We start from the raw sequence: 19,107 nt of genomic DNA, 5'->3' as shown, positions 1-19,107 counted from the left end.
CTGCACCCATAATCCAATCACCTCCCACCAAGTCCCTCTGCCAACATTGAGGATTACAATCCAACAAAATATTTGGGTGGGGACACAGAGCCAAACCATATCCATGGACATTCAAACCAAGGCACCTCATGCCAAGTCCAAAGCATGTTCCACAGCAACACACAGTTTCCATGAAGCGGTCCAAGAAATGAAAACAGGATGTAAGTGAGGAAGCCTGCAAGGAAGCCTCCTCTGATACCACTCTGCCTTTCCCACTGGCTGTGATTATCTTTAAACATGTTCCTTTCTGTTAATATCTATCTGGAGATCTCATTCCCTCTATAGATTGAGTACATTCAGTCATTCATTCATGCTATCTTCTTTTCAATTTCCTCAGAACCCTGCCTAATATTCTGGACAAGGAAAAAAAATCTGCAAATCCAAGTGTTCTGGACCACTTCTTTATGAGAATAAGTTGTCATGAAAATTGGGCTATGCTTCATCTCTTTACTCCTGGAATAGCAAACCTCTAGATGTCCCATTCTAAAATCTTCTGTGAAGATTTTATGTTCTTCTGATAAATAAGCCAAAGTTTCCCAAACTTGAATGTTCATCAGAAGTGCCTGGGAAGCTCATTGAAAAATAAAAGCCTGGACCCCAATTCAGGGCTACTGCAACTGAACTTCCAATGTCCTTGAACCAGTTTTTGCCAATCACTGCTGTAAGATACCAGTAGAAATACACAAAACAACTTTTATACCAAGCTGTCCCTTCTTAGACTTTATGTGTTTAAATTGAGAGACTAACACAATTAAAAGGAATCAAAACAGATCTGTAGCTGAAGGCATCCTGTCCTTGATGGGAACCAGGTAGAAAACAGTGTTAAAGGAGAGAATTGTGCCTACCTACAAGGTGGGAGAACTCTACCTGGAGTTGAAATCAATAGCCCTAGATTCCAGAGTCAGCTCTGCCCCTGTGTAAGTCATAGACTAACACAGGCCTCAGCAGGCTTCTGTGACATTACTGTTTCTTTCTGACTACTCCTTCTTCATCTCCTTTGAACTTTGTTCCCTCTGCTCGTCCTTAAATATGGCTGTCCTTTAGATTCCTGTCCTCAATTACTCTTTGAACTATCTACACTAATCCTGCCTCATTTCAAGTCCCCATGTCTTGAATGACTTATCTACGTGCTGATATTTCCCAAATCTGTATATTCACTTACTGTCCTCAGCTGCACTCCTATGTACAAGACCTCAGACTTAAAGTGACACTTTACAGCCTTTCCTCATCATTGACCAATTTCTACCAGCTAAGGTGGAATACGTTTAACTTTTCATTACTCCTTTTTAGATAAAGACAGATTACCAGCAATAGAAATATGGTCAAGTACATTATAATACTTTATCTAATGGAACATTACACAGTCATATAAAATGGTAGTTTGAAAAACTATGCAAAATATGGCGAAATAGAGTATATTGCTATAAAATTTATCTCTATTAAGATTATGTGAGAGACAAGAACATCCCACCCCAAAATATGCTTCTTTGGCTTAAGAATTGTTTTGAACCCAAGGCAATTGAGAGGGCAGGAAAGCTCTCTGCCTTCTAATTGCCTAAAAGCAGGATATAAATTTAGAAAGACAAGAGTATCCCTCCCCCCTTCTCTAGCAGGGAGGACAAAGGTTAACCACTGAAGACAATTTTAGACCCTTATTGGCCTGGAGATGGCATCAGATGACTCTACATGAACAAGCTTTACTAACTAGCCCTTATCTGCCATTCATTTGCCTTCTCACAATTTCCTGTCTCTACAGACACAGTTCTCTTCCTTTCTTCTGTCACTACTCTGAAAATTTACTATTCTTTGCTGAAGATGCTATATAAGCTAGAATTCAAAACTACCTCTTTGAGAATTACTCAGCTCCTAGGTATCTCCCACATATATATGAAATATATTAGTAAACTTCTGTTTGTTTTTCTCTAGTTAATCTGTCTTTTGTTATGAGGATTCATTCCAACTAAGAACTCATGAGGGTTGAGGAAAAAGTTACTTTTCCCCCTCTACCATTCTAATGTAAAAAGTTCAAAAGTATTGGACTAGAACTGGAAGGGAATATAGAAAATGACAGTTTATTGTTATTTAGATTTCTGGGTGGTTCTTTCCCATTAAGAGATTTCAATTATTATTTTATCATTTATGCAAATATATAGTTTATATATGATCATCTTAATTTGTGTAGTTATTCTAATCTTAATAACAAGTTTGTGGGGATAAATAATAATATAACAGCTGCTCTTTAATTTTGTAAACAGTAAGATGCTATAAAGCAACCCAGGCTGTTCTTGTAACATGTTTGTCATACTAACATACTATGGAAATAACAACACATCCATCTGCTCATATCTCAGAACACTTTTCCAGGAGTCTCACCATGTCCTATACCAGTACATGATTATGCTTATGAGATAAATGGGATCATTACAACTACTTTAAAGATAAGGAAACTGAGGAACAGAAAGATTTAAAACTTCATCAAAGGCTAGCCACAAGTCAGAATGAATTTTCAACTCATTGATATTTACTTAACTAACAATCAGAATACATGTCAAATTTCTTTACTAACTGTTCTTAGCTGTTAATACACAGTATAATTTGTCTGGGTAAAGGAAATATTATGAAGTGGGGCAGGGCCAAGATGGCCAACTAGAAACAGCAGCAATCAGAGGCTCCCATGGAAAAGAACCAGAATAAGCATGTGAATCCTTCACCGGCAACCAAGGTATTCAAGTTCTCTCATCAAAACTGACTAGGAGGCTGGTGCGATACATGGAGAGGAAGGAAGAGCAATGTGGTGCAGCAGCCCACCTGAGAGCCACATGGCCCAGGGGAGCCCCCAACCCCCAGCCAAGGGAGGCAGTGAGTGAGCATGCTACCCAACCAAGGAAACCGTGCTTTTTCCACAGAATTGTGCAACCCCCGGATCAGAAGATCCCACTTGTGAACCCATGCTGCTGGGGCCTAGCATCCCAATCCCCAAGCTGCACAGATTCTCAACAGCATCTCAGCTGTTGAGCTTCCAGGGAGAGGGGCAACCAGCACCACAGCTGTAGCTAGCTGCCTGCAGTCTAAGCAGCTTGAGCTCCTTGGGGGAGGGGCAGCAGCCAGCACTGGGACTCTGCCTAACATGCTAAGCTACCTGGGTCAGGGGAGGGCAGCATTCATCTCTATAGCTCCAGGCCATGCGTTTCCCCTGCTGGAGCCAGGGAGGCAGGATGGCTTGGTCCCATGATGTGTCCCCCACAGCCCAACACATTGGCTGCGGCAGACTGTAGCCAGATTGCCTCTTCAGGCCTGACTCTACTCATCCTTCCTCACTGGGCAGGGCTTCCCTGCAGGAACTTCAGTAACTCCAGCCAGAGGCTCAGGGACAGAACCAGGATCTCCCAGAGCCTGAGACCCTAGGGAGAGGAGTGGCCAGAGTCTCTGTGGACCAGCAGACTTAGCCTTTCCTCCTGGTAGTTCTGAGGAATCCAGGCAGCCCAGACAACTGTGTTTCCCCACAGTGAAGCACACCCCCTCCACCAAGGGACAGTCAAAGTGCTTCATTAAATGGGTCCTGTTCCCTGTGCCACCCAACTGGGTGAGACCCTTCAACAGGGGTTGTCAGACACCCAATACAGGAGTGATCCTACTGACATCAGGTTGGTGCCCCTCAAGGTCAGAGTCCCAGAAGAAGGAGCAGGCACACATCTTTGCTGTTCTGCAGCCTCCTTGAATGGCATCTCCAGGTGTGGGAGTGAATCAGATTAATAGAACCTGAAGTGAACCCCCAGCAAACTGCAGCAGCCCTACAGAAAAGGGATCTGACCACTGAAAGAAAAACAAACAGAAAGGAACAACAACAGCATCATCAATAACAAAAAAGCCCCCACAAAAACCCCATCCAAAGGTCAGCAGCCTTAAAGATCGAAACTAGACAAACTCTCAAAGATGAGAAAGAATCAATGTAAAGATGCTGAAAACCCAAAAAGCCAGAGTACCTCTTCTCCTCCAAATGATCACAACATCTCTCCAGCATGGGCACAGAACTGGATGGAGGATGAGATGGATGAATTGACAGAAGTAGACTTCAGAAGATGGGTAATAAAAAAACTACACTGAGCTAAAGGAACATGTTCTAACCCAATGCAAAGAAGCTAAGAACCTGGATAAAAGGTTAAGGAGCTGCTAACTAGAATAACCAGTTTAGAGACGATCATAAATGACCTGATGGAGCTGAAAAACACAGTATAAGAACTTTGTGAAGCATACACAAGTATCAGTACCTGAATCAATCAGGTAGAAAAAAGGATAACAGAGTTTGAAGACCACCTTGCTGAAATAAGGCATGCAGACAAGACTAGAGAAAAAAGAATGAAAAGGAATGAACAAAGTCTCCAAGAAATATGGGATTTCATAAAAAGATTGAACCTACAATTGATTGGAGTGCCTGAGTGAGATGGGGAGAATGGAAATAAGACGGGAAACACACTTCAAGATATTACCCAGGAGAACGTCTCCAACTTAGCTAGACGGGCCAACATGAAAATTCAGGAAATACAGAGCACACCACTAAGGTACTGCATGAGAATATCAACCCCAAGACACATAATCATCAGATTCTCCAAGATCAAAATGAAGGAAAAAATGTTAAGGGCAGCCAGAGAGAAAGGCCAGGCAACCTACAAAGGGAAGCCCATCAGACTAACAGCAGATCTCTCAAGCAGAAACTCTATAAGCCGGAAGAGACTGGGGACCAATATTCAACTTTCTTAAAGAAAAGAATTTTCAACCCAGAATTTCATATCCAGCCAAACTAAGCTTCATAAGTGAAGGAGAAATAAAATCCTTTCCAGGCAAGCAAATGCTGAGGGATTTTTTACCACCAGGCCTGTCTTGGAGGAGGAATGCACTTTCAGGAAGTGCATTCTTCCTGAAAGATGCACTAAATATGGAAAGGAAAAACCAGTACCAGCCACTGCAAAGGTACACCAAAATATAAAGACCAATGACACTATGAAGAAACTGCATCAACTAATGTGCAAAATAACCAGATAGCATCATGATGACAGGATCAAATTCACACATAACAATACTAACCTTAAATATAAGGGAGCTAAATTCCCCAATTAAAAGACATAGACTGGCAAACTGGATAAAGAGTCAAGACCCATCGATGTGCTGTATTCAGAAGACCCATCTCATGTGCAGAGACGTACATAGGCTCAGATATTTAGAATGGTTAGCTCTTCTTGTTGAATTGTTTCCTTTACCATTATGTAATGCCTTTCTTTGTCTTTTTTGATCTTTGTTGGTTTAAAGTCTGCTTTGTCAGAGACTAGGATTGCAACCCCTGCTTTTTTTGCTTTTCATTTGCTTAGTAAATTTTCCTCCATCTCTTTATTCTGAGCCTATGTACATCTCTGCACATAAGATGGGTCTCCTGAATACAGCACATCGATGGGTCTTGACTCTTTATCCAATTTGCCAGTCTATGTCTTTTAACTGTGGAATTTATCTCATGTGCAAAGACGTACATAGGCTCAGAATAAAGAGATGGAGGAAAATTTACTAAGCAAATGAAAAGTAAAAAAAGCAGGGGTTGCAATCCTAGTCTCTGATAAAGCAGACTTTAAACCAACAAAGATCAAAAAAGACAAAGAAAGGCATTACATAATGGTAAAGGAAACAATTCAACAAGAAGAGCTAACTATTCTAAATATATATGCACCCAATATAGGGGACCCCGATTCATAAAACAAGTTCTTAGAGATCTACAAAGAGACTTAGACTCACACACAATAATAGTGGGAGACTTTAACACCCCTCTGTCAATATTAGGCATATCAATGAGACAGAAAATTAACAAGGATATTCAGGTCTTGAATTCAGCTCTGGATCAAGTGGACCTAACAGGCATCTACAGAATGCTCCACCCCAAATCAACAGAATATACATTCTTCTCAGTGTCACGTGGCACTTATTCTAAAATCAACCACATAATTGGAAGTAAAACACTCCTCAGCAAATCCAAAAGAAGTAAAACCATAACAGTCTCTCAGACCACAGTGCAATCAAATTAGAACTCAGGATTAAGAAACTCACTCAAAACCACACAATTACATGGAAATTGAACAACCTGCTCCAGAATGACTCCTAGGTAAATAATGAAATTAAGGCAGAGATCAAGAAGTTCTTTGAAACCAATGAGAACAAAGAGACAATGTACCAGAATCTCTGGGACACAGCTAAAGCAGTGTTAAGAGGGAAATTTATAGCACGAAATGCCCACATCAGAAAGCTAGAAAGATCTCAAATTGACACCTTAATATCACAAGTAAAAGAGCTAGAGAAGCAAGAGCAAGCTAATCCAAAGGCCAGCAGAAGACAAGAAATAACTAAAATCAGAGCAGAACTGAAGGAGATAGAGACACAAAAAACCCTCCAAAAAAAATCAATGAATCCAGGAGCCAGTTTTTTGAAAAAAAATTAACAAAATAGATAGACAGCTAGCTAGACTAATAAAAAAGAAAAGAGAGAAGAATCAAATAGACACAATACAAAAGATGAAGGGGATATCACAAATGACCCCACAGAAATACAAACTACCATCAGAGAATACTATAAACGTCTCTATGCAAATAAACTAGAAAATGTAGAAGAAATGGATAAATTCCTGTACACATACACCCTCCCATGACTGAACCAGGAAGAAGTCCAATCCCTTAATAGACCAATAACAAGTTCTGAAATTGAGGCAGTAACTAATAGCCTACCAACCAAAAAAAAGCCCAGGACTAGATGGATTCACAGCCGAATTCCAGCAGAGGTATGAAGAGGAGCTGGTACCATTCCTTCTGAAACTATTCCAAACAATTTAAAAGGAAGGACTCCTCCCTAACTCATTTTATGAAGCCAGTATCATCCTGATACCCAAAATCAGGAAGAGACACAACAAAAAAAAGAAAACTTCAGGCCAATATCCTTGATGAATATCAATGCGAAATCCTCAATAAAATACTGGCAAATTGAATCCAGCAGCACATCAAAAAACTTACCCACTACGATCAAGTCAGCTTCATCCCTGGGATGCAAGGCTGGTTCAAAATAATGCAAATTCATCACATAAACAGAACCAAAGACATGTATAATCCGTCATATAAACAGAACCAAAGACAAAAACTACATGATTATCTCAATAGATGGAGAAAAGGCCTTTGATAAAATTCAACATTCTTTCATGTTAAAAACTCTCAATAAACTAGGTATTGATGGAACATATCTCAAAATAATAAGAGCTATTTATGAAAACACACACCAATAGCATATTGAATGGGCAAAAGCTGGAAGCATTCCCTTTGAAAACCAGTACACAACAAGGATGCCCTCTCTCACCACTCTTATTCAATATAGTATTGGAAGTTCTGGCTGGGGTAATCAGTCAAGAGAAAGAAATAAAGGGTATTCAAATAGGAAAAGAGGAAGTCAAATTATCTCTTTTGCAGATGACATGATTTCATAATTAGAAAACCCCATCATCTCAGTCCAAAAACTCCTTAAACTGATAAGCAACTTCAGCAAAGCCTCAGGATACAAAATCAATGTGCAAAAATCACAAGCATTCCTTTACACAAATAATAGATAAGCAGAGAGCCAAATCATGAATGAACTCTCATTCACAATTGCTACAAAGAGAATAAAATACCTAGGAATACAGCTAACAAGGGAAGTGAAGGACTTCTTCAAGGAGAACTACAAACCACGGCTCAAGGAAAGAAGAGAGGACACAAATAAATGGAAAACATTCCATCCTCATGGATAGGAAGAATCAATATCATGAAAATGGCCATACTGCCCAAAGTAATTTATAGATTCAATGCTATTCCCATCAAACTACCATTGACATTCTTCACAGAATTAGAAAAAACTACTTTAAATTTCATGTGGAATCAAAGAAGTCCCTGTATAGCCAAGACAATCCTAAGCAAAAAGAACAAAGCTGGAGGCATTACGCTACCTGACTTCAAACTATACTACAAGGTTAAAGTAACCAAAGCAGCATGCTACTGGTACCAAAACAGACATACAGACCAGTGGAACAGAACAGACCTCAGAAATAATACCACACATCTACAACCATCTGATCTTTGACAAACCTGACAAAAACAAGCAATGGGGAAAGGATCTCCTATTCAATAAATGGTGATAAGAAAACTGGCTAGCCATATGTAGAAAGCTGAAACTGGATCCCTTCCTTACGCCTTATACAAAAATTAACTCACGATAGATTAAACCCTTAAATGTAAAACCCAAAATCATAAAAACCCTAGAAGAAAACCTAGGCAATACCATTCAGGACATAGGCATGGGCAAAGGCTTCATGACAAAAACGCCAAAAGCAATTGCAACAAAAACCAAAATTGATAAACAGGATCTAATTAAACTAAAGAGCTTCTGCACGGCAAAGGAAACTATCATCAGAGTGAACAGGCAACCTACAGAATGGGAGAAAATGTTTGTAATCTACCCATCTGACAAACGTCTAATATCCAGAATTTACAAGGAACTTAAACAAATGTACAAGAAAAAAACAATCCCAACAAAAAGTGGGCAAAGGATATGAACAGACACTTCTCAAAAGAAGACATTTACGTGACCGACAAACATGAAAGAAAGCTCAACATCACTGATCATTAGAGCAATGAAAATCAAAACCACAATAAGATACCATCGCACACCAGTCAGAATGGTGATTATTAAAAAGTCAAGAAGCAATAGATGCTGGCGAGGCTGTGGAGAAATAGGAATGCTTTTACACTGTTGGTGGGAATGTGAATTAGTTCAACCATTGTAGAAGACAGTGTGGTGATTCCTCAAGGATCTAGAACCAGAAATAGCATTTGACCCAGCAATCCCATTACTGGGTATATACCCAAAGGAATAGAAATCATTCTACTATAAAGACGCATGCATATGTATGTTTAGTGCAGCACTATTTACAATAGCAAAGAGTTGGAACCAACCCAAATGCCCATCAATAATAGACTGGATAAAGAAAATGAGGTACATGTACACCATGGAATACTACGCAGCCATAAAAAGGAATGAGATCATGTCCTTTGCAGGGCCATGGATGAAGCTAGAAGCCATCATCCTCAGCAAACAAACACAGGAACAGAAAACCAAACACCGCATGTTCTCACTCATAAGTGGGAGTTGAACAATGAGAACACATGGTGGGGAACAACACACACCAGGGCCTGTTGGGGGGGTGGGGGATAAGGGGAGGGAACTTAGAGGACGGGTCAATAGGTGCAGCAAACCACCATGGCACATGTATACCTATGTAGCAAACCGGCACATTCTGCACATGTATCCCAGAACTTAAAGTAAAATTTAAAAGTTAAAGAAAAAAAAGAGAAAATAGTATGTTGATTCATCTTACAACATGCTCCTTCTTCCTATTTGCTTAGGAGAGCTTTAGAAATTCTTATCTACTCATTTATACATGATGGATGACTTTCAAAAACAATATTGTAAATAGAATCTTTGATTTCAGGTACTCAATTTACATGGAAAATAACAAAATTTAAATCAAAGTGCAATTTTACATCTCTTCATTTATTTTCCAACTCCACAGAATAATGACCCTTTGGTAGGCTAATTCTGATATTGTTATGACAACAGGTTACTGAGCATCATAAAATGACAAAAATAAATAAATAAATTACAATAAGAATTTGTTCAACATGCAATACTATTCTAAGCCAGAATTCTTTCACATTACTTGGAGAACTGATTTTGTATTTCAGAGAATTGAAAACCAAAGCAGGGGTAATGCTAATCTACCTTAGAAGCAGCATACTGCCATTTAAAAATAACATTATTCTAACCAGCATTCAGCTCATTCTAAGCTTGTCACCTCGTTTGTGCTAAACTAGTCAGCCACAAGACTTCCTCTATAAACACACAAGTCGTAAGAGCTCTGAAAACTCAGACAGTGATGGGGTTTTTTGGTCATTTCCTAAACTGTAAGCAGTTACAAACTGTGGAATGAGAGACATTTTATTCTCTTTTGCATTAAGTTGGCAGTTTCACACTCCTGTCAATAAACTTATTTTGTAGATCCTTCAAACTCCCCCTTTTTTTCCCTTAAGTACTTAAATCTTTAGAGATTCTGCAGAAGGGAATGTTTTATAACTTAAAGTATTTGGGAGTACTTGGAAATATCATTTACCAATAGTTTATTGAATGATCTGCAAATTTGAGCTTCTGATTCCAGCCTCTTCTTGATCAAAGCCACAGTAATAAATCTTGTTCTTCTACTCTTCTGTGGTATGGTATTGTAAATTTTATTTTACCCTCTAGATGAGAAGCACAAACTTCTCCTTTAGGCAACTTGTAGGCTGCAGCAAGGCCACTGACTTGCTTTGCTTAGCCCACACAAAATTTTTATGAGTTAAATCAACATATGAAAATCAGTTTAATTCACATAAAGATCCAAATATCCAGTTTCTCTCAAAATTTTGGAAAATTTGGCAACCCTGGGCTTCTATTCCTATGTAATAATTCGGCTACGGTGGCATAGTGGTTGTCTCTTTACACAGCAATAAATATTCAGATGACTATAATCCCTGCTAACATTCTCCCAACCCCTATCATGTCCCTGACATCAAGATTTCCATGAAACCCAGCCTACTTCATATAATTATGCTACCTGCCTGGTTTCTGTAGTCATTTGAATTTCTGACCTCTTCTGATAGAAATGTTTTCTATTTTATTTCATTAGCGTGTATTGCACATCTGACAAATTTTGTAGCAGCGAGGAATATAGCAGGTTACATGTTCCTGACCTCAGATTGCTTAAACTCTTGTTGCTGGGGCCGAAATGCACACAAAGAGTAGTAATTCAAGGTGCTTAGCATTGAATCACATATAGTGGTTTAAAGAAGGATTCTTCAATAGAATTTTAATGCAAGCCAAATAAGAGAGCCACGTATGTAATTTCAAGTTTTCTAGTAGCCAGATTTAAAAGGTTTTTTTAACATGAAATAATCTAATAGGTTTCATATAAACTAATATAACCAACATATCATCATTTCAACATATAATCAGTGTAAAATAAAAACTACTTATGAGATATTTACATTCTGTTTTTTGTGCTAAGTCTTTGAAATCTAGCATTTAATTTATGCTTACAGAACATCTCAATCTGGACCAGTCACATCACAAGTGGTCAAAAGTTACATGTGACTAGTGGCTACAGTATTGGACAGAGCAGGTCTCAAGTGACAAGAAGACAAGTGATAGCAGCAACTCATCTAACTAGAGATAGCAAAAAAAGACTTCAAGGTAAAAGTTCCATTGGAGAATAAACAGGATGTTGAGGAGAGATGGGCAGGTTAAGGGGCTGTCACAATGGTAGGAAAGCAAAATAAAAATAAGTGGTGGCTGGATGCGGTGGCTCACTCCTGTAATCCCATCACTGTGGGAGGCTGAGGCAGGCAGATCACTTGAGGTCAGGAGTTCAAGACCAGCCTGGCCAACATGGCGAAACCCCATCTCTACTTAAAATACAAAAAAGTTAGCTGGGTGTGGTGGCACCCGCCTGTAATCCCAGCTACTCGGGAGGCTGAGACACGCAAATCACTTGAACCTGGAAGGCTGAGATTGCAGGCACCACTGCACTCCAGCCTGGGTAACAGAGTGAGACTATGTCTCAAAAAAAAAAAAACAAAAACAAAACAAGGACACTGTTCTGCTAAGAAGCTAAGATTTCATTCTCTGTGTAATGGTGAGCCACCAAGACATTTTGAGCAAGAAAGTGGCTTATCAGATGTATGTTTAGGATGGATAGTATACGATGCTGGACTAATATAACTCAAATCAAATTAGTCAGGTCTGACTTCATGAAATAGTTAGAATACCAGGAAGGAAGCTCCAGAAGACTGATATCAACTCAATACAAAGAATAATTTTCTAAATTGTTAGTATTGCCCTATGCACGATGTCCTGGCTTAAGAGGTTGTAAATTCGACTTTGGGGATGTAGAAGCAGATGCTAGATAACTACTTGCCAGTAATCAGGCAAAGTAGAGAAGCTCTTTTGTCCCCTGCAACATACAGATAGCACGCCTATGCTCAATTCCCTTTGAGCGAGCTGTAACTTCATGCCTTTCACTCCCATTCAAGACAGCATATTGGAATGCAAGGGAGAGAGACAGTGCTATTATTACCAAGATAACCTTGAGTCTGTTCTAATTTATTTTTTAAAAGAAAATAAATCACTCTCAACCTTTGTTGCTTTATTATTAGGGGGGTTAGATGAAGCACATTTTATTCTCCTGGCAGCTGGTATGAGAATTTCTCTTAGCGAGAGAATTGCCTTTGTTGAGAAAATGCTTTAGTAGGCCCACTTGGGGTGGATGAGTCCTGCAGGGCAGGGATGTCACTTAAGGCCAAGGATTCAGGGGAGAGGGTGAAACTACACAGCATGAGACAGAGAGAGAAATTTGTTTGCTCTGAAGAGAGAAGGAGTAGAAGAAAAGAAGGTCAGGGTAGAGAAAGAAGAGGGAGCAACTAATGAAATCATTGAGAGACTGAAGTCCTCAAACATTCAATAAAGTTAGAAACTCAGGAAATGGTTGATGTGAGTGGATTTGGGATGGCAAACTAGTAGAGGCACTGAATTTTCATCCAGATTGACAAAGAACAAAACAAAACACTTACAGATGCAAAACATTACAACAGAGGAAGCTGCAAGAACACAAGTCCTTAGGAATGCAAATAAATTATGGGGAACACTGAAGACTGGGGTTCAAGCCACATTAACTTAGAATTACAAGGGTCAGGGAGACTCTGCTAGTCTCCTTAGTTATGTTACACTGGTCCCACATTGCTTGTAGTAATAGAGCTCCCATCTGTCCAGACACAAAGGAACATCAGATGACCATTATTGAAATAAATCAATTTAAAGGGTAGTCAGCACTAGACTTCAGATTTGCAGAGACTGCCTTGTGGACCCTCTTAACTCTGACTTGGTATGACAACTGTTTTACGTGACCATGCGTTCTAAACTACATCAGTTTTGTTTGACCAGTGCTCCTCCAAGTGAATTATGATGAGATGGTATGCCAGCAAATCCTCAGGTTGCAGAAAATAACACCACACCTCCTCCATTTTATTTGATCATAAATAATTGAAAACCTTGTCGTTTGTTTTCTTTTTGAGACAGAGTCTCACTCTGTCGCCCAGGCTGGAGTGCAGTGGCATGATTTTGGCTCACTGCAACCTCTGCCTTTCAGGTTTAAGCGATTCTCCTGCCTCAGCCTCCCGAGTAGCTGGGATTACAGGTGTGCACAACCACACCCAGCTAATGTTTTGCATTTTTTGTACAGAAGGGGTTTTGCCATGTTGGCCAGGCTAGTCTCAAACTCCTGATCTCAGGTGAGCCGCCTTGGCCTCCTAAAGTGCTGGGATTCCAGGCATGAGCCACCATGCCTGGCTTGAAAACCTTGTCATTTTTAAGCATGGATAGTCTTTAATTATTGTTAGATTGTTAAAAATAAGCATTTAATTTTGCAATAAAATCTGGAAACTTACAGGGAATTACATGCTTTGATTATTCCATGTTTCATCTCAGGAGTAGGTGCTTCACTGTCCACTGTTGTAGGTAAACTTCAGTGAACAAGTTTGTGAAGCCCTTGTCTAAACCACGCCAAGGACTAGCTAAAAGCAAAGTCTGAAGATCAATGGTCATATCACAGCTATCTTCAAGTTGCCCTTACACTTTGTGCCATGGTTTCCAAGCAGCCTTGGAGACCCATCTGGTAAGCAGCATAAATCAGCTTCATTATAATCATCAAATGGCATTTAAAGGCTCCCACAAATGCAGACATCTGTCTACAAGCTTCACATAAAACCAGATAAATATAGATGTTACCTGTTGTCTACAGTTTACAGCCTGGGTGCTGCAACCTAGCTGTGGACCTATAGTTACTATAACATACAAACACAGGCCACAGAACCCTGGGGACATAGAGTAAAACAAAGTTACACATGGACTAAAGTTGTGCTGTTGATTGTGTGCCTTGTAGACTGGAATGATGAGAGAAGAAAATTAGTCTAGAATCACAACCAAAACCAAAGGCCCTGGAACTAGACTCTGTGAGTCTAAATCTGGGCTCTGCTACTTCTTAGCAGTGTGATTGATCCTGGGCAAAATAACTTAAGTGCTCTGTTTCTCGGTTTCCTGCATGTGAAATGGAGGAACTAATCATTCTGGCTCTGCAGGGTTTTGAGAAAAGTTAAATGAGATAGCTGTAAAGTACTTATCCAAGTGCAGTGTACAGAATAAGTGCTCAATAAATATCTTCTCTCTCTATCAGTAATTGAAAAGGTTTGACAATACACACTTGTGTGTCCTAGGCACTGTGCTATGGCCACAGACTGCACACATGAATCAAAATGCTCAGACTAATTATGTCCTGTAATACAAGGCAAGCTGTGATAAGCACTATAATAGAAGTAATAAAATGTTCCGAGAATATTAACCTGAGGTCATGGACTGGTCTTGTTCATCCTTGTATCCTCAGCATATTTTATCCAGTATCCAGCACAAAATCAACCCTCAGCAAATGACTGGAGAAGAAACAAATGATTTATAGGCCAGGGGAACGAGAGAACTAGGAAATACTTCAAAGAAAGGCTTGGTAATGCAGATGGAATTTCAGGAGGGTTTGAAAAAGGAATAAGAGGATGTAAATTAAAGAGTAAAAAGGAATCAAGGAAATGGGGAGAAAGCAGGGCATGTTTTTAAGCATGAATAGAATCTTTAATTATTATTAGATTGTTAAAATAAGCATTTAATTTTGTGATAAAATCTGGAGACTAAATGATGGATATTTAGGCCGTTTCCACCTCTTATCTATTGTGAATAATGCCACTATGAACATTGGTATACAAGGTATACAATTCTCTGTTTTAGTTCCAGCTTTCAATTCTTTGGGTTATATACCTAGGAGTCGAATTTCTGGATCATGGAGAGGTAGGCCTGTTACACATACTACAGTCCTGGTGTCAAAAGAATTTCAAAATATTTACAAATATTCTCTCTAACCCTATGGAGATAAGTCTTACCAAGGGTGAAAGTGAAAACCCTTTTTAAAGCCACATATTTAGGAGATGCCCCCGGACAAGAGAAAGAACCCCAAATATGTCCAAGTTCTGAACTTTTTGGAGATAATAGGAAGCAGGTGCTCATCAGAGGGACTCTTCCATTCTAGGCAGCAGCCCACCCCAACTATCTGGGATGCCCTCAAGGTTTCATACTTTCTCTTGCCTCAGCAACTTGCAATGACTGTGTCTTTTCTTTTTCCAGATTCTTCAAATGTCCCTTCCCTTTCTCTTCTCTCCCACTCCACTTGCCTAACTCCTCTTTGTGGTGAACGACTCAGTTCAGATACAGCCCTTTCTAAAATATTTTCCTTTCCTCTCAGCACCCAAATTGGGGATAAAGACGCACCCACTCTATTTCTTTTTCAATCCACACTCACCCCAATATTACCCTATATTGCAATTGCCTGCTTATTGGGTACCCTCCCCCATCCCACTGTAAGTTCCTCATAAACAGGCACTATGTCTTATTTATTATTAAATGTTTGATAAATTAACAACCAAGAAGAAAGTTGAAATTACCTTAAACTGTAAAGTGTACAGTTGAAACCATACCATATATGTCATTTAGGCAAACTGTTTAACCCATCTTTAGCTAAGGCCATTTGAAAATTAACGAACAACATATCACTCAGCTCTTCACATTATCAGTTCAAATACAGCTTCCATTCGATCACAGGCTAAAAGGTCAAGTACATCTCATCTTCCCCATACATACACATAAGGATCTCAATTCCAGCCCCTCAAATAAGTTTACAGGCACCGTTTCCTTTTATTGTTCTTAAAAAGAGCAATTGAGTTTTCACCTATCAGGTTGCCAGAGAGATAAAAGTTTAATTAAATACATCATGTTAGGATATGCGGAAACAGGCAGCATCATACACAATTGGTAGAAAGATAACTAACAATCTTTAAGTAACTATAATACAAATGCACATATATTTGCACATCCTAGGAATTTATCAAGAAAATGCACTCCATACATGTAAAATCACAGGTGTGCAAGGCTGCTCACTGTTGTACTTTTGGGTGATATTTTTATTGTGGTAAAATATATGTAACAAATTTTACCATTTTGACCATTTTTGAATGTAAAGTTCAGTGGCATTAAGTACATTCACATTGTTGTGTAATCATCACCAGCATTCATTTCCAGAACTTTTTCATTTTCTCAAACCCTGTACCCATTAAACACTAACTGCCCATTCTCCTTTTCCCCCATCCTCTGGTAACCACTTTCTACTTTCTGTCTGTAGAGACAGAATTTGCTTATCCTAGGTACTTCACATAAATAGAATCATACAATATTTGTTCATTGTGTCTGACATTTCACTTAGCATGTGTTCAAGACTCATCCATATTGTAATACGTATCAGAATTTCTTTCCTTTCTAAGGTTTAATTATACTTCATTGTACATACATACCACATTTTGTTGATCCATTCATTTGTTGACGGACATTTAGGCTGTTTCCACCTTTTATCTATTGTGAATAATGCCACTATGAACATTGGTATACGAGATACATCTGTTTTAGTTCCAGCTTGCAATTATTTTGGTTATATACCTAGGAGTGGAATTTCTGGATCATATGGTAATTATATCTTTAACGTTTTGAGAAACCATACTATTTTCATAGTGGCTGCACCATTTTACTTTCTAGCCAGTAATGCACAATGATTCTTGGTGTTTGTTTGTTTGTTTGAGACGGAGTTTCGCTCTTGTCGCTCAGGCTGGAGTGCATGGTACTATCTCGGCTTATTGCAACCTCCACCTCCCAGCTTCAAGCAATTCTCCTACCTCAGCCTCCTCAATAGCTGGGATTACAGGCATGCACCACCACCACCTGGCTAATTTTTATGTTTTTAGTAGACAGGAGGTTTCGCCATGCTGGCCAGGCTGGTCTCGAACTCCTGACCTCAAGTGATCCACCCACCTCGGCCTCCCAAAGTGCTGGGATTACAGGCATAAGCCACTGCACCCGGTCTGATTCTTGCATTTTTTTATAAGAGCAAAAGATTGGAAGCAACCTAAACATCTATCAATAGGCAACTGATTAAATGATTTATGGTGCATACTCAAAACAGAATACTATGCAAGCATAAAAATAGAAGAGGAACCCCTTTTGCTTAAGAATAAGGAGAGAGTTCCATATATGAAGTGAAAAAACAAGATGCAAATGGGAGGTATGTTATGCTAATATTATGTAAAAGAAAAAATATGTATACATGGGAATTTGTTTAGAAATACATAAAATATCGCTGGAATAATTAACGATAATTAAGAAATTAATCACATTTGTTGCCTCTTCGAAGAGGAACTAAGTGGTGAGGGGTCCAGGAGAGACAATGAGTTTTCACTGTTTAACCTTTATTCTTCTTGAATTTTAGCATATAATTACATGATCTATTGATGGATTGAATTTGAAAACTAAATAAAACCCATTGAATTTTCTGAGCAAAATACATTTGACCCTTCTTCATACTGAAGGTCCACAGCACTTACAGCAGATACCTTAGAGGGGGTAAAGAAGAGAGTCTCCTGGTTGCAGCATCTCTCAGAAAGCTCCCTATATTTACTTTACATTTCCTGTCCACATCTACTCCCCTCATCCTCCTTATTTCCTAAAACAAGCATTTGAGCCCCAAATCTAACCTGCTCCCTCATGACCCTTCCTCTTTATCTTCACACAGGGGAGGATGAACTCACAATTGTTTTGTGAAAGCCAGAACCCCACTCCAAGCCTCTAGCAATAACTTTCCCAAAAAAAGTCAAGACACGAAGTGAAAATGTCAATCAAACACGTTGAATATAAAGACCTTTCCTAATATGGTAAAATCACAGCATTAAAGTAAAAGCATGGAAAATATAAAAGTGAATCCATCATCTCATCTTTTAAACACCTTACGTGTCCGTGACCCTGTCTCTTTAGCACTCCAGATTGGGAAATGAGGATAATGCCTTTTTCTGTATCTTTGAGTAAACACAGAAAAGCATAGTAGCTCATCATTATGGGGAAGACCATAACAATGGCAGAAGGAACAAAAAGTCAAATGCTTGTATTTCCATTGTGTAACTAGACCAACTAGTTCAACAAATATATATATATATTTTTTTAAGTGATTATTTCCCAGGGTTCTCTTTAGGATAATGCAGCAATATTTCCAATTTGTGTTCCTTGTTGACTACAGGTCCTAAATTAGTCACATATGCTTTGAGTCATTTGCCTTTTTGCATCTTTCTTGAAAATCTACAGTTGATAATCACATGATTCAAGCTGAGGTAAAATATTGTCAGTATTTTTAAGCACCATTTGGCCAAAAACATTCCTTAAGGACACACACACACATACACACACACCACCACCACCACCACCACCACCACCACCACACACACACACACACACACACACATGCTGGTGAGTCATAGACAGATTGTAGCATCTTATTTTGAGACTTCCCTGCCCACTATAATATTGCCACACATCTGGCCCATCTTCAAAATGGTGACTTGTCGCTGGAGCAGCATTTATTCTACTCTCCAAGGCCGGGTGGCACTAATGCAAAAGTAGTACATCCCTTCCAGCTCCTTACTTCCGCAGAAATGGAAAACATGAAAGGAAATGTTGAAATAAAAGCCCATATGGAAAACATGTGTTTTCATAATCTTAAATAAGCCTTTTTATTTTTTCAATGAATTTAATTGGTATGGAAATACTGATGTAGTTATTGGAAAAAGTATAGAGTTAAAGATTTTAATGCTATAGCTTAAAGTTTTAATAAAAAGGCAGGTGGTGATAAGAAAAAAATGTAATGAAGTAAAAAATGTGCAATAAAGATTTTATGTGGTGCCCAATAGTGAAAACTTGGCTGTAATCTCTTCAGCTTGTGTTTAGCCAAAATTTGCTCTACGT

Source organism: Symphalangus syndactylus, chromosome 17 (assembly GCF_028878055.3).
Source record: "Symphalangus syndactylus isolate Jambi chromosome 17, NHGRI_mSymSyn1-v2.1_pri, whole genome shotgun sequence".
Taxonomy (NCBI): domain Eukaryota; kingdom Metazoa; phylum Chordata; class Mammalia; order Primates; family Hylobatidae; genus Symphalangus; species Symphalangus syndactylus.
The sequence above is the reverse complement of the archived record's forward strand: the minus strand, read 5'-3'. Positions refer to the sequence as shown.